At 38.5% G+C, this 13,469-nt stretch overlaps 1 non-coding gene and 31 pseudogenes across 1 annotated transcript; all 32 read left to right on the top strand.

The window, feature by feature from the left end:
• Nucleotides 1-121: 121 nt before the first annotated feature.
• On the top strand, nucleotides 122-239 carry LOC122336763 (annotated as a pseudogene).
• A 664-nt stretch (nucleotides 240-903) lies between these two features.
• LOC122336875 lies at nucleotides 904-1,022 on the top strand (annotated as a pseudogene).
• Nucleotides 1,023-1,297: 275 nt separating this feature from the next.
• Nucleotides 1,298-1,416, top strand: LOC122336873 (annotated as a pseudogene).
• Nucleotides 1,417-1,690: 274 nt separating this feature from the next.
• LOC122336770 lies at nucleotides 1,691-1,809 on the top strand (annotated as a pseudogene).
• Nucleotides 1,810-2,088: 279 nt separating this feature from the next.
• LOC122336795 lies at nucleotides 2,089-2,208 on the top strand (annotated as a pseudogene).
• Nucleotides 2,209-2,484: 276 nt separating this feature from the next.
• Nucleotides 2,485-2,602, top strand: LOC122336776 (annotated as a pseudogene).
• Nucleotides 2,603-2,878: 276 nt separating this feature from the next.
• LOC122336772 lies at nucleotides 2,879-2,997 on the top strand (annotated as a pseudogene).
• A 277-nt stretch (nucleotides 2,998-3,274) lies between these two features.
• Nucleotides 3,275-3,393, top strand: LOC122336872 (annotated as a pseudogene).
• Nucleotides 3,394-3,666: 273 nt separating this feature from the next.
• LOC122336871 lies at nucleotides 3,667-3,785 on the top strand (annotated as a pseudogene).
• A 276-nt stretch (nucleotides 3,786-4,061) lies between these two features.
• LOC122336810 lies at nucleotides 4,062-4,178 on the top strand (annotated as a pseudogene).
• Nucleotides 4,179-4,455: 277 nt separating this feature from the next.
• On the top strand, nucleotides 4,456-4,574 carry LOC122336870 (annotated as a pseudogene).
• Nucleotides 4,575-4,852: 278 nt separating this feature from the next.
• On the top strand, nucleotides 4,853-4,969 carry LOC122336791 (annotated as a pseudogene).
• Nucleotides 4,970-5,240: 271 nt separating this feature from the next.
• On the top strand, nucleotides 5,241-5,358 carry LOC122336849 (annotated as a pseudogene).
• Nucleotides 5,359-5,638: 280 nt separating this feature from the next.
• Nucleotides 5,639-5,757, top strand: LOC122336768 (annotated as a pseudogene).
• A 282-nt stretch (nucleotides 5,758-6,039) lies between these two features.
• Nucleotides 6,040-6,157, top strand: LOC122336896 (annotated as a pseudogene).
• A 671-nt stretch (nucleotides 6,158-6,828) lies between these two features.
• Nucleotides 6,829-6,947, top strand: LOC122336760. Its single transcript, XR_006249367.1, has one exon. It is a non-coding gene; the product is annotated as a 5S ribosomal RNA (ribosomal RNA).
• Nucleotides 6,948-7,228: 281 nt separating this feature from the next.
• On the top strand, nucleotides 7,229-7,349 carry LOC122336853 (annotated as a pseudogene).
• A 281-nt stretch (nucleotides 7,350-7,630) lies between these two features.
• LOC122336846 lies at nucleotides 7,631-7,739 on the top strand (annotated as a pseudogene).
• Nucleotides 7,740-8,024: 285 nt separating this feature from the next.
• LOC122336847 lies at nucleotides 8,025-8,140 on the top strand (annotated as a pseudogene).
• A 275-nt stretch (nucleotides 8,141-8,415) lies between these two features.
• LOC122336790 lies at nucleotides 8,416-8,534 on the top strand (annotated as a pseudogene).
• Nucleotides 8,535-8,810: 276 nt separating this feature from the next.
• Nucleotides 8,811-8,930, top strand: LOC122336886 (annotated as a pseudogene).
• Nucleotides 8,931-9,200: 270 nt separating this feature from the next.
• On the top strand, nucleotides 9,201-9,319 carry LOC122336801 (annotated as a pseudogene).
• A 275-nt stretch (nucleotides 9,320-9,594) lies between these two features.
• Nucleotides 9,595-9,713, top strand: LOC122336788 (annotated as a pseudogene).
• Nucleotides 9,714-9,994: 281 nt separating this feature from the next.
• On the top strand, nucleotides 9,995-10,112 carry LOC122336762 (annotated as a pseudogene).
• A 273-nt stretch (nucleotides 10,113-10,385) lies between these two features.
• On the top strand, nucleotides 10,386-10,502 carry LOC122336809 (annotated as a pseudogene).
• A 275-nt stretch (nucleotides 10,503-10,777) lies between these two features.
• Nucleotides 10,778-10,897, top strand: LOC122336888 (annotated as a pseudogene).
• A 279-nt stretch (nucleotides 10,898-11,176) lies between these two features.
• Nucleotides 11,177-11,294, top strand: LOC122336890 (annotated as a pseudogene).
• Nucleotides 11,295-11,564: 270 nt separating this feature from the next.
• Nucleotides 11,565-11,682, top strand: LOC122336816 (annotated as a pseudogene).
• Nucleotides 11,683-11,958: 276 nt separating this feature from the next.
• Nucleotides 11,959-12,076, top strand: LOC122336811 (annotated as a pseudogene).
• A 275-nt stretch (nucleotides 12,077-12,351) lies between these two features.
• Nucleotides 12,352-12,470, top strand: LOC122336765 (annotated as a pseudogene).
• Nucleotides 12,471-12,748: 278 nt separating this feature from the next.
• Nucleotides 12,749-12,868, top strand: LOC122336828 (annotated as a pseudogene).
• A 273-nt stretch (nucleotides 12,869-13,141) lies between these two features.
• On the top strand, nucleotides 13,142-13,258 carry LOC122336837 (annotated as a pseudogene).
• Nucleotides 13,259-13,469: the final 211 nt, after the last annotated feature.

The following is a 13,469-nucleotide window of genomic DNA, read 5'->3' as shown; positions in this document are numbered from 1 at the left end:
CTCTATCTCTTAATGTAGCTCATTTTGAAGTATTTTTTTGTATTTCATTCATTACTTATCTAGTATAATGGCACTTTAGTGTGCCTCACCTTAAAAATAGGGGCTTTTTGCAGCAGCTTTCGCTTACGGCCATACCACCCTGTTCACGCCTGATCTCGCCTGATCTCAGAAGCTAAGCAGAGTTGGGCCTAGTTAGTACTTGGATGGAGACTGCCTAGGAATACCAGGTGCTGTAAGTTTTGAGTTTTTTCACTACTTATCTAATACACTGGCCCTTAGTGTGGCCAAAGTTTGACCAGCTCTTTGCTTTCCTTACTGCTTATTTAATTCAATTGCCTTTAAAGTAGCTGTTCTTAAACAGAGTTTGACTGTTTTTAACTACTTAACTAATGCTCTTATCTTTAATGTAGCTCATTTTGAAGTATTTTTTGTATTTCATTCATTACTTATCTAGTATAATGGCACTTAGTGTGCCTCACCTTAAAATAGGGGCTTTTTGCAGCAGCTTTCATTACGGCCATACATACACCCTGTTCACGCCTGATCTCGCTCTGATCTCAGAAGCTACAGAGTTGGGCCTAGTTAGTACTTGGATGGGAGACTGCCTAGGAATACCAGGTGCTGTAAGTTTTGAGTTTTTTCACTACTTATCTAATACACTGGCCCTTAGTGTGGCCAAAGTTTGACCAGCTCTTGCTTTCCTTACTGCTTATTTAATTCAATTGCCTTTAAAGTAGCTGTTCTTTAAACAGAGTTTGACTGTTTTTAACTACTTAACTAATGCTCTTATCTTTAATGTAGCTCATTTTGAAGTATTTTTTTTTGTATTTCATTCATTACTTATCTAGTATAATGGCACTTAGTGTGCCTCACCTTAAAATAGGGCTTTTTGCAGCAGCTTTCGCTTACGGCCATACCACCCTGTTCACGCCTGATCTCGCCTGATCTCAGAAGCTAAGCAGAGTTGGGCCTAGTTAGTACTTGGATGGGAGACTGCCTAGGAATACCAGGTGCTGTAAGTTTTGAGTTTTTTCACTACTTATCTAATACACTGGCCCTTAGTGTGGCCAAAGTTTGACCAGCTCTTTTGCTTTCCTTACTGCTTATTTAATTCAATTGCCTTTAAAGTAGCTGTTCTTTAAACAGAGTTTGACTGTTTTTAACTACTTAACTAATGCTCTTATCTTTAATGTAGCTCATTTTGAAGTATTTTTTTTTATGTATTTCATTCATTACTTATCTAGTATAATGGCACTTAGTGTGCCTCACCTTAAAATAGGGGCTTTTTGCAGCAGCTGCTTACGGCCATACCACCCTGTTCACGCCTGATCTCGCCTGATCTCAGAAGCTAAGCAGAGTTGGGCCTAGTTAGTACTTGGATGGGAGACTGCCTAGGAATACCAGGTGCTGTAAGTTTTGAGTTTTTTCACTACTTATCTAATACACTGGCCCTTAGTGTGGCCAAAGTTTGACCAGCTCTTTGCTTTCCCTTACTGCTTATTTAATTCAATTGCCTTTAAAGTAGCTGTTCTTTAAACAGAGTTTGACTGTTTTTAACTACTTAACTAATGCCTTATCTTTAATGTAGCTCATTTTGAAGTATTTTTTTGTATTTCATTCATTACTTATCTAGTATAATGGCACTTAGTGTGCCTCACCTTAAAATAGGGGCTTTTTGCAGCAGCTTTCACTTGACGGCCATACCACCCTGTTCACGCCTGATCTCGCCTGATCTCAGAAGCTAAGCAGAGTTGGGCCTAGTTAGTACTTGGATGGGAGACTGCCTAGGAATACCAGGTGCTGTAAGTTTTTGAGTTTTTTCACTACTTATCTAATACACTGGTCTCTTAGTGTGGCCAAAGTTTGACCAGCTTCTTTGCTTTCCTTACTGCTTATTTAATTCAATTGCCTTTTAAAGTAGCTGTTCTTTAAACAGAGTTTGACTGTTTTTAACTACTTAACTAATGCTCTTATCTTTAATGTAGCTCATTTTGAAGTATTTTTTTTTTTGTATTTCATTCATTACTTATCTAGTATAATGGCACTTAGTGTGCCTCACCTTAAAATAGGGGCTTTTGCAGCAGCTTTCGCTACGGCCATACCACCCTGTTCACGCCTGATCTCGCCTTGATCTCAGAAGCTAAGCAGAGTTGGGCCTAGTTAGTACTTGGATGGGAGACTGCCTAGGAATACCAGGTGCTGTAAGTTTTTGAGTTTTTTCACTACTTATCTAATACACTGGCCCTTAGTGTGGCCAAAGTTTGACCAGCTCTTTGCTTTCCCTTACTGCTTATTTAATTCAATTGCCTTTAAAGTAGCTGTTCTTTAAACAGAGTTTGACTGTTTTTAACTACTTAACTAATGCTCTTATCTTTAATGTAGCTCATTTTTGAAGTATTTTTTTTTTATTTCATTCATTACTTATCTAGTATAATGGCACTTAGTGTGCCTCACCTTAAAATAGGGGCTTTTGCAGCAGCTTTCACTTACGGCCATACCACCCTGTTCACGCCTGATCTCGCCTGATCTCAGAAGCTAGCAGAGTTGGGCCTAGTTAGTACTTGGATGGGAGACTGCCTAGGAATACCAGGTGCTGTAAGTTTTTGAGTTTTTTCACTACTTATCTAATACACTGGCCCTTAGTGTGGCCAAAGTTTGACCAGCTCTTTGCTTTCCTTACTGCTTATTTAATTCAATTGCCTTTAAAGTAGCTGTTCTTTAAACAGAGTTTGACTGTTTTTAACTACTTAACTAATGCTCTTATCTTTAATGTAGCTCATTTTGAAGTATTTTTTTGTATTTCATTCATTACTTATCTAGTATAATGGCAATTTAGTGTGCCTCACCTTAAAATAGGGGCTTTTTGCAGCAGCTTTCGCTTCACGGCCATACCACCCTGTTCACGCCTGATCTCGCCTGATCTCAGAAGCTAAGCAGAGTTGGGCCTAGTTAGTACTTGGATGGGAGACTGCCTAGGAATACCAGGTGCTGTAAGTTTTTGAGTTTTTTCACTACTTATCTAATACACTGGCCCTTAGTGTGGCCAAAGTTTGACCAGCTCTTTGCTTTCCCTTACTGCTTATTTAATTCAATTGCCTTTAAAGTAGCTGTTCTTTAAACAGAGTTTGACTGTTTTTAACTACTTAACTAATGCTCTTATCTTTAATGTAGCTCATTTTGAAGTATTTTTTTTTGTATTTCATTCATTACTTATCTAGTATAATGGCACTTAGTGTGCCTCACCTTAAAATAGGGGCTTTTTGCAGCAGCTTTCGCTTACGGCCATACCACCCTGTTCACGCCTGATCTCGCCTGATCTCAGAAGCTAAGCAGAGTTGGGCCTAGTTAGTACTTGGATGGGAGACTGCCTAGGAATACCAGGTGCTGTAAGTTTTGAGTTTTTCACTACTTATCTAATACACTGGCCCTTAGTGTGGCCAAAGTTTGACCAGCTCTTTGCTTTCCCTTACTGCTTATTTAATTCAATTGCCTTTAAAGTAGCTGTTCTTTAAACAGAGTTTGACTGTTTTTAACTACTTAACTAATGCTCTTATCTTTAATGTAGCTCATTTTGAAGTATTTTTTTGTATTTCATTCATTACTTATCTAGTATAATGGCACTTAGTGTGCCTCACCTTAAAATAGGGGCTTTTTGCAGCAGCTTTCGCTTACGGCCATACCACCCTGTTCACGCCTGATCTCGCCTGATCTCAGAAGCTAAGCAGAGTTGGGCCTAGTTAGTACTTGGATGGGAGACTGCCTAGGAATACCAGGTGCTGTAAGTTTTTGAGTTTTTTCACTACTTATCTAATACACTGGCTCTTAGTGTGGCCAAAGTTTGACCAGCTCTTTTGCTTTCCCTTACTGCTTATTTAATTCAATTGCCTTTAAAGTAGCTGTTCTTTAAACAGAGTTTGACTGTTTTTAACTACTTAACTAATGCCTTATCTTTAATGTAGCTCATTTTGAAGTATTTTTTTGTATTTCATTCATTACTTATCTAGTATAATGGCACTTAGTGTGCCTCACCTTAAAATAGGGGCTTTTTGCAGCAGCTTTCAGCTTACGGCCATACCACCCTGTTCACGCCTGATCTCGCCTGATCTCAGAAGCTACAGAGTTGGGCCTAGTTAGTACTTGGATGGGAGACTGCCTAGGAATACCAGGTGCTGTAAGTTTTGAGTTTTTTCACTACTTATCTAATACACTGGCCCTTAGTGTGGCCAAAGTTTGACCAGCTCTTTGCTTTCCCTTACTGCTTATTTAATTCAATTGCCTTTAAAGTAGCTGTACTTTTAAACAGAGTTTGACTGTTTTTAACTACTTAACTAATGCTCTTATCTTTAATGTAGCTCATTTTGAAGTATTTTTTTTTGTATTTCATTCATTACTTATCTAGTATAATGGCACTTAGTGTGCCTCACCTTAAAATAGGGGCTTTTTGCAGCAGCTTTCGCTTACGGCCATACCACCCTGTTCACGCCTGATCTCGCCTGATCTCAGAAGCTAAGCAGAGTTGGGCCTAGTTAGTACTTGGATGGGAGACTGCCTAGGAATACCAGGTGCTGTAAGTTTTTGAGTTTTTTCACTACTTATCTAATACACTGGCTCTTAGTGTGGCCAAAGTTTGACCAGCTCTTTGCTTTCCCTTACTGCTTATTTAATTCAATTGCCTTTAAAGTAGCTGTTCTTTTAAACAGAGTTTGACTGTTTTTAACTACTTAACTAATGCTCTTATCTTTAATGTAGCTCATTTTGAAGTATTTTTTTTTGTATTTCATTCATTACTTATCTAGTATAATGGCACTTAGTGTGCCTCACCTTAAAATAGGGGCTTTTTGCAGCAGCTTTAGCTTACGGCCATACCCCTGTTCACGCCTGATCTCGCCTGATCTCAGAAGCTAAGCAGAGTTGGGCCTAGTTAGTACTTGGATGGGAGACTGCCTAGGAATACCAGGTGCTGTAAGTTTTTGAGTTTTTTCACTACTTATCTAATACACTGGCCCTTAGTGTGGCCAAAGTTTGACCAGCTCTTTGCTTTCCTTACTGCTTATTTAATTCAATTGCCTTTAAAGTAGCTGTTCTTTAAACAGAGTTTGACTGTTTTAACTACTTAACTAATGCTCTTATCTTTAATGTAGCTCATTTTGAAGTATTTTTTTGTATTTCATTCATTACTTATCTAGTATAATGGCACTTAGTGTGCCTCACCTTAAAATAGGGGCTTTTTGCAGCAGCTTTCGCACGGCCATACCACCCTGTTCACGCCTGATCTCGCTCTGATCTCAGAAGCTACAGAGTTGGGCCTAGTTAGTACTTGGATGGGAGACTGCCTAGGAATACCAGGTGCTGTAAGTTTTGAGTTTTTTCACTACTTATCTAATACACTGGCCCTTAGTGTGGTCAAAGTTTGACCAGCTCTTTGCTTTCCCTTACTGCTTATTTAATTCAATTGCCTTTAAAGTAGCTGTTCTTTAAACAGAGTTTGACTGTTTTTAACTACTTAACTAATGCTCTTATCTTTAATGTAGCTCATTTTGAAGTATTTTTTTTTTTGTATTTCATTCATTACTTATCTAGTATAATGGCACTTAGTGTGCCTCACCTAAAAATAGGGGCTTTTTGCAGCAGCTTTCGCTTTCACGGCCATACCACCCTGTTCACGCCTGATCTCGCCTGATCTCAGAAGCTAAGCAGAGTTGGGCCTAGTTAGTACTTGGATGGGAGACTGCCTAGGAATACCAGGTGCTGTAAGTTTTTGAGTTTTTTCACTACTTATCTAATACACTGGCCCTTAGTGTGGCCAAAGTTTGACCAGCTCTTTGCTTTCCTTACTGCTTATTTAATTCAATTGCCTTTAAAGTAGCTGTTCTTTTTTAAACAGAGTTTGACTGTTTTTAACTACTTAACTAATGCTCTTATCTTTAATGTAGCTCATTTTGAAGTATTTTTTTTTGTATTTCATTCATTACTTATCTAGTATAATGGCACTTAGTGTGCCTCACCTTAAAATAGGGGCTTTTTGCAGCAGCTTTTCACGCTTACGCCATACCACCCTGTTCACGCCTGATCTCGCCTGATCTCAGAAGCTAAGCAGAGTTGGGCCTGGTTAGTACTTGGATGGGAGACTGCCTAGGAATACCAGGTGCTGTAAGTTTTGAGTTTTTTCACTACTTATCTAATACACTGGTCCTTAGTGTGGCCAAAGTTTGACCAGCTCTTGCTTTCCTTACTGCTTATTTAATTCAATTGCCTTTAAAGTAGCTGTTTTTTAAACAGAGTTTGACTGTTTTTAACTACTTAACTAATGCTCTTATCTTTAATGTAGCTCATTTTTAAGTATTTTTTTTTGTATTTCATTCATTACTTATCTAGTATAATGGCACTTAGTGTGCCTCACCTTAAAATAGGGGCTTTTGCAGCAGCTTTCGCTTATGCCATACCACCCTGTTCACGCCTGATCTCGCCTGATCTCAGAAGCTGCAAGCAGAGTTGGGCCTAGTTAGTACTTGGATGGGAGACTGCCTAGGAATACCAGGTGCTGTAAGTTTTGAGTTTTTTCACTACTTATCTAATACACTGGCCCTTAGTGTGGCCAAAGTTTGACCAGCTCTTTGCTTTCCCTTACTGCTTATTTAATTCAATTGCCTTTAAAGTAGCTGTTCTTTAAACAGAGTTTGACTGTTTTTAACTACTTAACTAATGCTCTTATCTTTAATGTAGCTCATTTTGAAGTATTTTTTTTTTGTATTTCATTCATTACTTATCTAGTATAATGGCACTTAGTGTGCCTCACCTTAAAATAGGGGGCTTTTTGCAGCAGCTTTCGCTTACGGCCATACCACCCTGTTCACGCCTGATCTCGCCTGATCTCAGAAGCTAAGCAGAGTTGGGCCTGGTTAGTACTTGGATGGGAGACTGCCTAGGAATACCAGGTGCTGTAAGTTTTGAGTTTTTTCACTACTTATCTAATACACACTGGCCCTTAGTGTGGCCAAAGTTTGACCAGCTCTTTGCTTTCCTTACTGCTTATTTAATTCAATTGCCTTTAAAGTAGCTGTTCTTTAAACAGAGTTTGACTGTTTTTAACTACTTAACTAATGCTCTTATCTTTAATGTAGCTCATTTTGAAGTATTTTTTTTTTTTTTGTATTTCATTCATTACTTATCTAGTATAATGGCACTTAGTGTGCCTCACCTTAAAATAGGGGCTTTTTGCAGCAGCTTTCGCCACGGCCATACCACCCTGTTCACGCCTGATCTCGCCTGATCTCAGAAGCTAAGCAGAGTTGGGCCTAGTTAGTACTTCTGGATGGGAGACTGCCTAGGAATACCAGGTGCTGTAAGTTTTTGAGTTTTTTCACTACTTATCTAATACACTGGTTCCCTTAGTGTGGCCAAAGTTTGACCAGCTCTTTGCTTTCCCTTACTGCTTATTTAATTCAATTGCCTTTAAAGTAGCTGTTCTTTAAACAGAGTTTGACTGTTTTTAACTACTTAACTAATGCTCTTATCTTTAATGTAGCTCATTTTGAAGTATTTTTTTTTTGTATTTCATTCATTACTTATCTAGTATAATGGCACTTAGTGTGCCTCACCTTAAAATAGGGGGCTTTTTGCAGCAGCTTTCGCTTACGGCCATACCACCCTGTTCTCGCCTAATCTCAGAAGCTAAGCAGAGTTGGGCCTAGTTAGTACTTGGATGGGAGACTGCCTAGGAATACCAGGTGCTGTAAGTTTTTGAGTTTTTTCACTACTTATCTAATACACTGGCCCTTAGTGTGGCCAAAGTTTGACCAGCTCTTTTTGCTTTCCCTTACTGCTTATTTAATTCAATTGCCTTTAAAGTAGCTGTTCTTTAAACAGAGTTTGACTGTTTTTAACTACTTAACTAATGCTCTTATCTTTAATGTAGCTCATTTTGAAGTATTTTTTTTTTTTTTGTATTTCATTCATTACTTATCTAGTATAATGGCACTTAGTGTGCCTCACCTTAAAATAGGGGCTTTTTGCAGCAGCTTTCGCTTTACGGCCATACCACCCTGTTCACGCCTGATCTCGCCTGATCTCAGAAGCTACAGAGTTGGGCCTAGTTAGTACTTGATGGGAGACTGCCTAGGAATACCAGGTGCTGTAAGTTTTTGAGTTTTTTCACTACTTATCTAATACACTGGCCCTTTAGTGTGGCCAAAGTTTGACCAGCTCTTTGCTTTCCTTACTGCTTATTTAATTCAATTGCCTTTAAAGTAGCTGTTCTTTAAACAGAGTTTGACTGTTTTTAACTACTTAACTAATGCTCTTATCTTTAATGTAGCTCATTTTGAAGTTTTTTTTTTTGTATTTCATTCATTACTTATCTAGTATAATGGCACTTAGTGTGCCTCACCTTAAAATAGGGGCTTTTGCAGCAGCTTTCGCTACGGCCATACCACCCTGTTCACGCCTGATCTCGCCTGATCTCAGAAGCTAAGCAGAGTTGGGCCTAGTTAGTACTTGGATGGGAGACTGCCTAGGAATACCAGGTGCTGTAAGTTTTTGAGTTTTTTCACTACTTATCTAATACACTGGCCTCTTAGTGTGGCCAAAGTTTGACCAGCTCTTTGCTTTCCCTTACTGCTTATTTAATTCAATTGCCTTTAAAGTAGCTGTTCTTTAAAACAGAGTTTGACTGTTTTTAACTACTTAACTAATGCTCTTATCTTTAATGTAGCTCATTTTGAAGTATTTTTTTGTATTTCATTCATTACTTATCTAGTATAATGGCACTTAGTGTGCCTCACCTTAAAATAGGGGCTTTTGCAGCAGCTTTCGCTTACGGCCATACCACCCTGTTCACGCCTGATCTCGCTCTGATCTCAGAAGCTAAGCAGAGTTGGGCCTAGTTAGTACTTGGATGGGAGACTGCCTAGGAATACCAGGTGCTGTAAGTTTTGAGTTTTTCACTACTTATCTAATACACTGGCCCTTAGTGTGGCCAAAGTTTGACCAGCTCTTTGCTTTCCCTTACTGCTTATTTAATTCAATTGCCTTTAAATTAGCTGTTCTTTAAACAGAGTTTGACTGTTTTTAACTACTTAACTAATGCTCTTATCTTTAATGTAGCTCATTTTGAAGTATTTTTTTGTATTTCATTCATTACTTTAGTATAATGGCACTTAGTGTGCCTCACCTTAAAATAGGGGCTTTTTGCAGCAGCTTTAGCTTACGGCCATACCACCCTGTTCACGCCTGATCTCGTCTGATCTCAGAAGCTAAGCAGAGTTGGGCCTAGTTAGTACTTGGATGGGAGACTGCCTAGGAATACCAGGTGCTGTTAGTTTTTGAGTTTTTTCACTACTTATCTAATACACTGGCACTTAGTGTGGCCAAAGTTTGACCAGCTCTTTGCTTTCCCTTACTGCTTATTTAATTCAATTGCCTTTAAAGTAGCTGTTCTTTAAACAGAGTTTGACTGTTTTTAACTACTTAACTAATGCTCTTATCTTTAATGTAGCTCATTTTGAAGTATTTTTTTTTGTATTTCATTCATTACTTATCTAGTATAATGGCACTTAGTGTGCCTCACCTTAAAATAGGGGCTTTTGCAGCAGCTTTCGCTACGGCCATACCACCCTGTTCACGCCTGATCTCGCCTGATCTCAGAAGCTAAGCAGAGTTGGGCCTAGTTAGTACTTGGATGGGAGACTGCCTAGGAATACCAGGTGCTGTAAGTTTTTGAGTTTTTTCACTACTTATCTAATACACTGGTTCCTTAGTGTGGCCAAAGTTTGACCAGCTCTTTGCTTTCCCTTACTGCTTATTTAATTCAATTGCCTTTAAAGTAGCTGTTCTTTAAACAGAGTTTGACTGTTTTTAACTACTTAACTAATGCTCTTATCTTTAATGTAGCTCATTTTGAAGTATTTTTTTTTTTTTGTATTTCATTCATTACTTATCTAGTATAATGGCACTTAGTGTGCCTCACCTTAAAATAGGGGCTTTTGCAGCAGCTTTCGCTTACGGCCATACCACCCTGTTCACGCCTGATCTCGCCTGATCTCAGAAGCTAAGCAGAGTTGGGCCTAGTTAGTACTTGGATGGAGACTGCCTAGGAATACCAGGTGCTGTAAGTTTTGAGTTTTTTCACTACTTATCTAATACACTGGCTCTTAGTGTGGCCAAAGTTTGACCAGCTCTTTGCTTTCCTTTACTGCTTATTTAATTCAATTGCCTTTAAAGTAGCTGTTCTTTAAACAGAGTTTGACTGTTTTTAACTACTTAACTAATGCTCTTATCTTTAATGTAGCTCATTTTGAAGTATTTTTTTGTATTTCATTCATTACTTATCTAGTATAATGGCACTTAGTGTGCCTCACCTTAAAATAGGGCTTTTTGCAGCAGCTTTAGCTTACGGCCATACCACCCTGTTCACGCCTGATCTCGCCTGATCTCAGAAGCTACAGAGTTGGGCCTAGTTAGTACTTGGATGGGAGACTGCCTAGGAATACCAGGTGCTGTAAGTTTTGAGTTTTTTCACTACTTATCTAATACACTGGCCCTTAGTGTGGCCAAAGTTTGACCAGCTCTTTGCTTTCCTTACTGCTTATTTAATTCAATTGCCTTTAAAGTAGCTGTTCTTTAAACAGAGTTTGACTGTTTTTAACTACTTAACTAATGCTCTTATCTTTAATGTAGCTCATTTTGAAGTATTTTTTTTTGTATTTCATTCATTACTTATCTAGTATAATGGCACTTAGTGTGCCTCACCTTAAAATAGGGGCTTTTTGCAGCAGCTTTCGCTTACGGCCATACCACCCCTGTTCACGCCTGATCTCGTCTGATCTCAGAAGCTAAGCAGAGTTGGGCCTAGTTAGTACTTGGATGGGAGACTGCCTAGGAATACCAGGTGCTGTAAGTTTTGAGTTTTTTCACTACTTATCTAATACACTGGCCCTTAGTGTGGTCAAAGTTTGACCAGCTCTTTGCTTTCCCTTACTGCTTATTTAATTCAATTGCCTTTAAAGTAGCTGTTCTTTAAACAGAGTTTGACTGTTTTTAACTACTTAACTAATGCTCTTATCTTTAATGTAGCTCATTTTGAAGTATTTTTTTTTTTGTATTTCATTCATTACTTATCTAGTATAATGGCACTTAGTGTGCCTCACCTTAAAATAGGGGGCTTTTTGCAGCAGCTTTAGCTTACGGCCATACCACCCTGTTCACGCCTGATCTCGTCTGATCTCAGAAGCTAAGCAGAGTTGGGCCTAGTTAGTACTTGGATGGAGACTGCCTAGGAATACCAGGTGCTGTAAGTTTTGAGTTTTTTCACTACTTATCTAATACACTGGCCCTTAGTGTGGCCAAAGTTTGACCAGCTCTTTGCTTTCCTTACTGCTTATTTAATTCAATTGCCTTTAAAGTAGCTGTTCTTTAAACAGAGTTTGACTGTTTTTAACTACTTAACTAATGCTCTTATCTTTAATGTAGCTCATTTTGAAGTATTTTTTTTATTTCATTCATTACTTATCTAGTATAATGGCACTTAGTGTGCCTCACCTTAAAATAGGGGCTTTTTGCAGCAGCTTTCTTACGGCCATACCACCCTGTTCACGCCTGATCTCAGCCTGATCTCAGAAGCTACAGAGTTGGGCCTAGTTAGTACTTGGATGGGAGACTGCCTAGGAATACCAGGTGCTGTAAGTTTTGAGTTTTTTCACTACTTATCTAATACACTGGCTCCTTAGTGTGGCCAAAGTTTGACCAGCTCTTTGCTTTCCTTACTGCTTATTTAATTCAATTGCCTTTAAAGTAGCTGTTCTTTAAACAGAGTTTGACTGTTTTTAACTACTTAACTAATGCTCTTATCTTTAATGTAGCTCATTTTGAAGTATTTTTTTTTGTATTTCATTCATTACTTATCTAGTATAATGGCACTTAGTGTGCCTCACCTTAAAATAGGGGCTTTTTGCAGCAGCTTTAGCTTACGCCATACCACCCTGTTCACGCCTGATCTCGTCTGATCTCAGAAGCTAAGCAGAGTTGGGCCTAGTTAGTACTTGGATGGGAGACTGCCTAGGATTACCAGGTGCTGTAAGTTTTGAGTTTTTTCACTACTTATCTAATACACTGGCCCTTAGTGTGGTCAAAGTTTGACCAGCTCTTTGCTTTCCTTACTGCTTATTTAATTCAATTGCCTTTAAAGTAGCTGTTCTTTAAACAGAGTTTGACTGTTTTTAACTACTTAACTAATGCTCTTATCTTTAATGTAGCTCATTTTGAAGTATTTTTTTTTTTTTGTATTTCATTCATTACTTATCTAGTATAATGGCACTTAGTGTGCCTCACCTTAAAATAGGGGCTTTTTGCAGCAGCTTTCACGGCCATACCACCCTGTTCACGCCTGATCTCGCCTGATCTCAGAAGCTAAGCAGAGTTGGGCCTAGTTAGTACTTGGATGGGAGACTGCCTAGGAATACCAGGTGCTGTAAGTTTTGAGTTTTTTCACTACTTATCTAATACACTGGCCCTTAGTGTGGCCAAAGTTTGACCAGCTCTTTGCTTTCCCTTACTGCTTATTTAATTCAATTGCCTTTAAAGTAGCTGTTCTTTAAACAGAGTTTGACTGTTTTTAACTACTTAACTAATGCTCTTATCTTTAATGTAGCTCATTTTGAAGTTTTTTTTTTTTTTTGTATTTCATTCATTACTTATCTAGTATAATGGCACTTAGTGTGCCTCACCTTAAAATAGGGGCTTTTGCAGCAGCTTTCGCTACGGCCATACCACCCCTGTTCACGCCTGATCTCGTCTGATCTCAGAAGCTAAGCAGAGTTGGGCCTAGTTAGTACTTGGATGGGAGACTGCCTAGAAATACCAGGTGCTGTAAGTTTTTGAGTTTTTTCACTACTTATCTAATACACTGGCCCTTAGTGTGGCCAAAGTTTGACCAGCTCTTTGCTTTCCTTTACTGCTTATTTAATTCAATTGCCTTTAAAGTAGCTGTTCTTTAAACAGAGTTTGACTGTTTTTAACTACTTAACTAATGCTCTTATCTTTAATGTAGCTCATTTTGAAGTATTTTTTTTTGTATTTCATTCATTACTTATCTAGTATAATGGCACTTAGTGTGCCTCACCTTAAAATAGGGGCTTTTTGCAGCAGCTTTCACGGCCATACCACCCTGTTCACGCCTGATCTCGCCTGATCTCAGAAGCTACAGAGTTGGGCCTAGTTAGTACTTGGATGGGAGACTGCCTAGGAATACCAGGTGCTGTAAGTTTTGAGTTTTTTCACTACTTATCTAATACACTGGCCCTTAGTGTGGCCAAAGTTTGACCAGCTCTTTGCTTTCCCTTACTGCTTATTTAATTCAATTGCCTTTAAAGTAGCTGTTCTTTAAACAGAGTTTGACTGTTTTTAACTACTTAACTAATGCTCTTATCTTTAATGTAGCTCATTTTGAAGTATTTTTTTTTTTTGTATTTCATTCA

Source organism: Puntigrus tetrazona, unplaced genomic scaffold, assembly GCF_018831695.1.
Source record: "Puntigrus tetrazona isolate hp1 unplaced genomic scaffold, ASM1883169v1 S000000967, whole genome shotgun sequence".
NCBI classification, from domain to species: Eukaryota; Metazoa; Chordata; class Actinopteri; order Cypriniformes; family Cyprinidae; genus Puntigrus; species Puntigrus tetrazona.
This window is presented reverse-complemented; position numbering and strand designations above follow the sequence as displayed.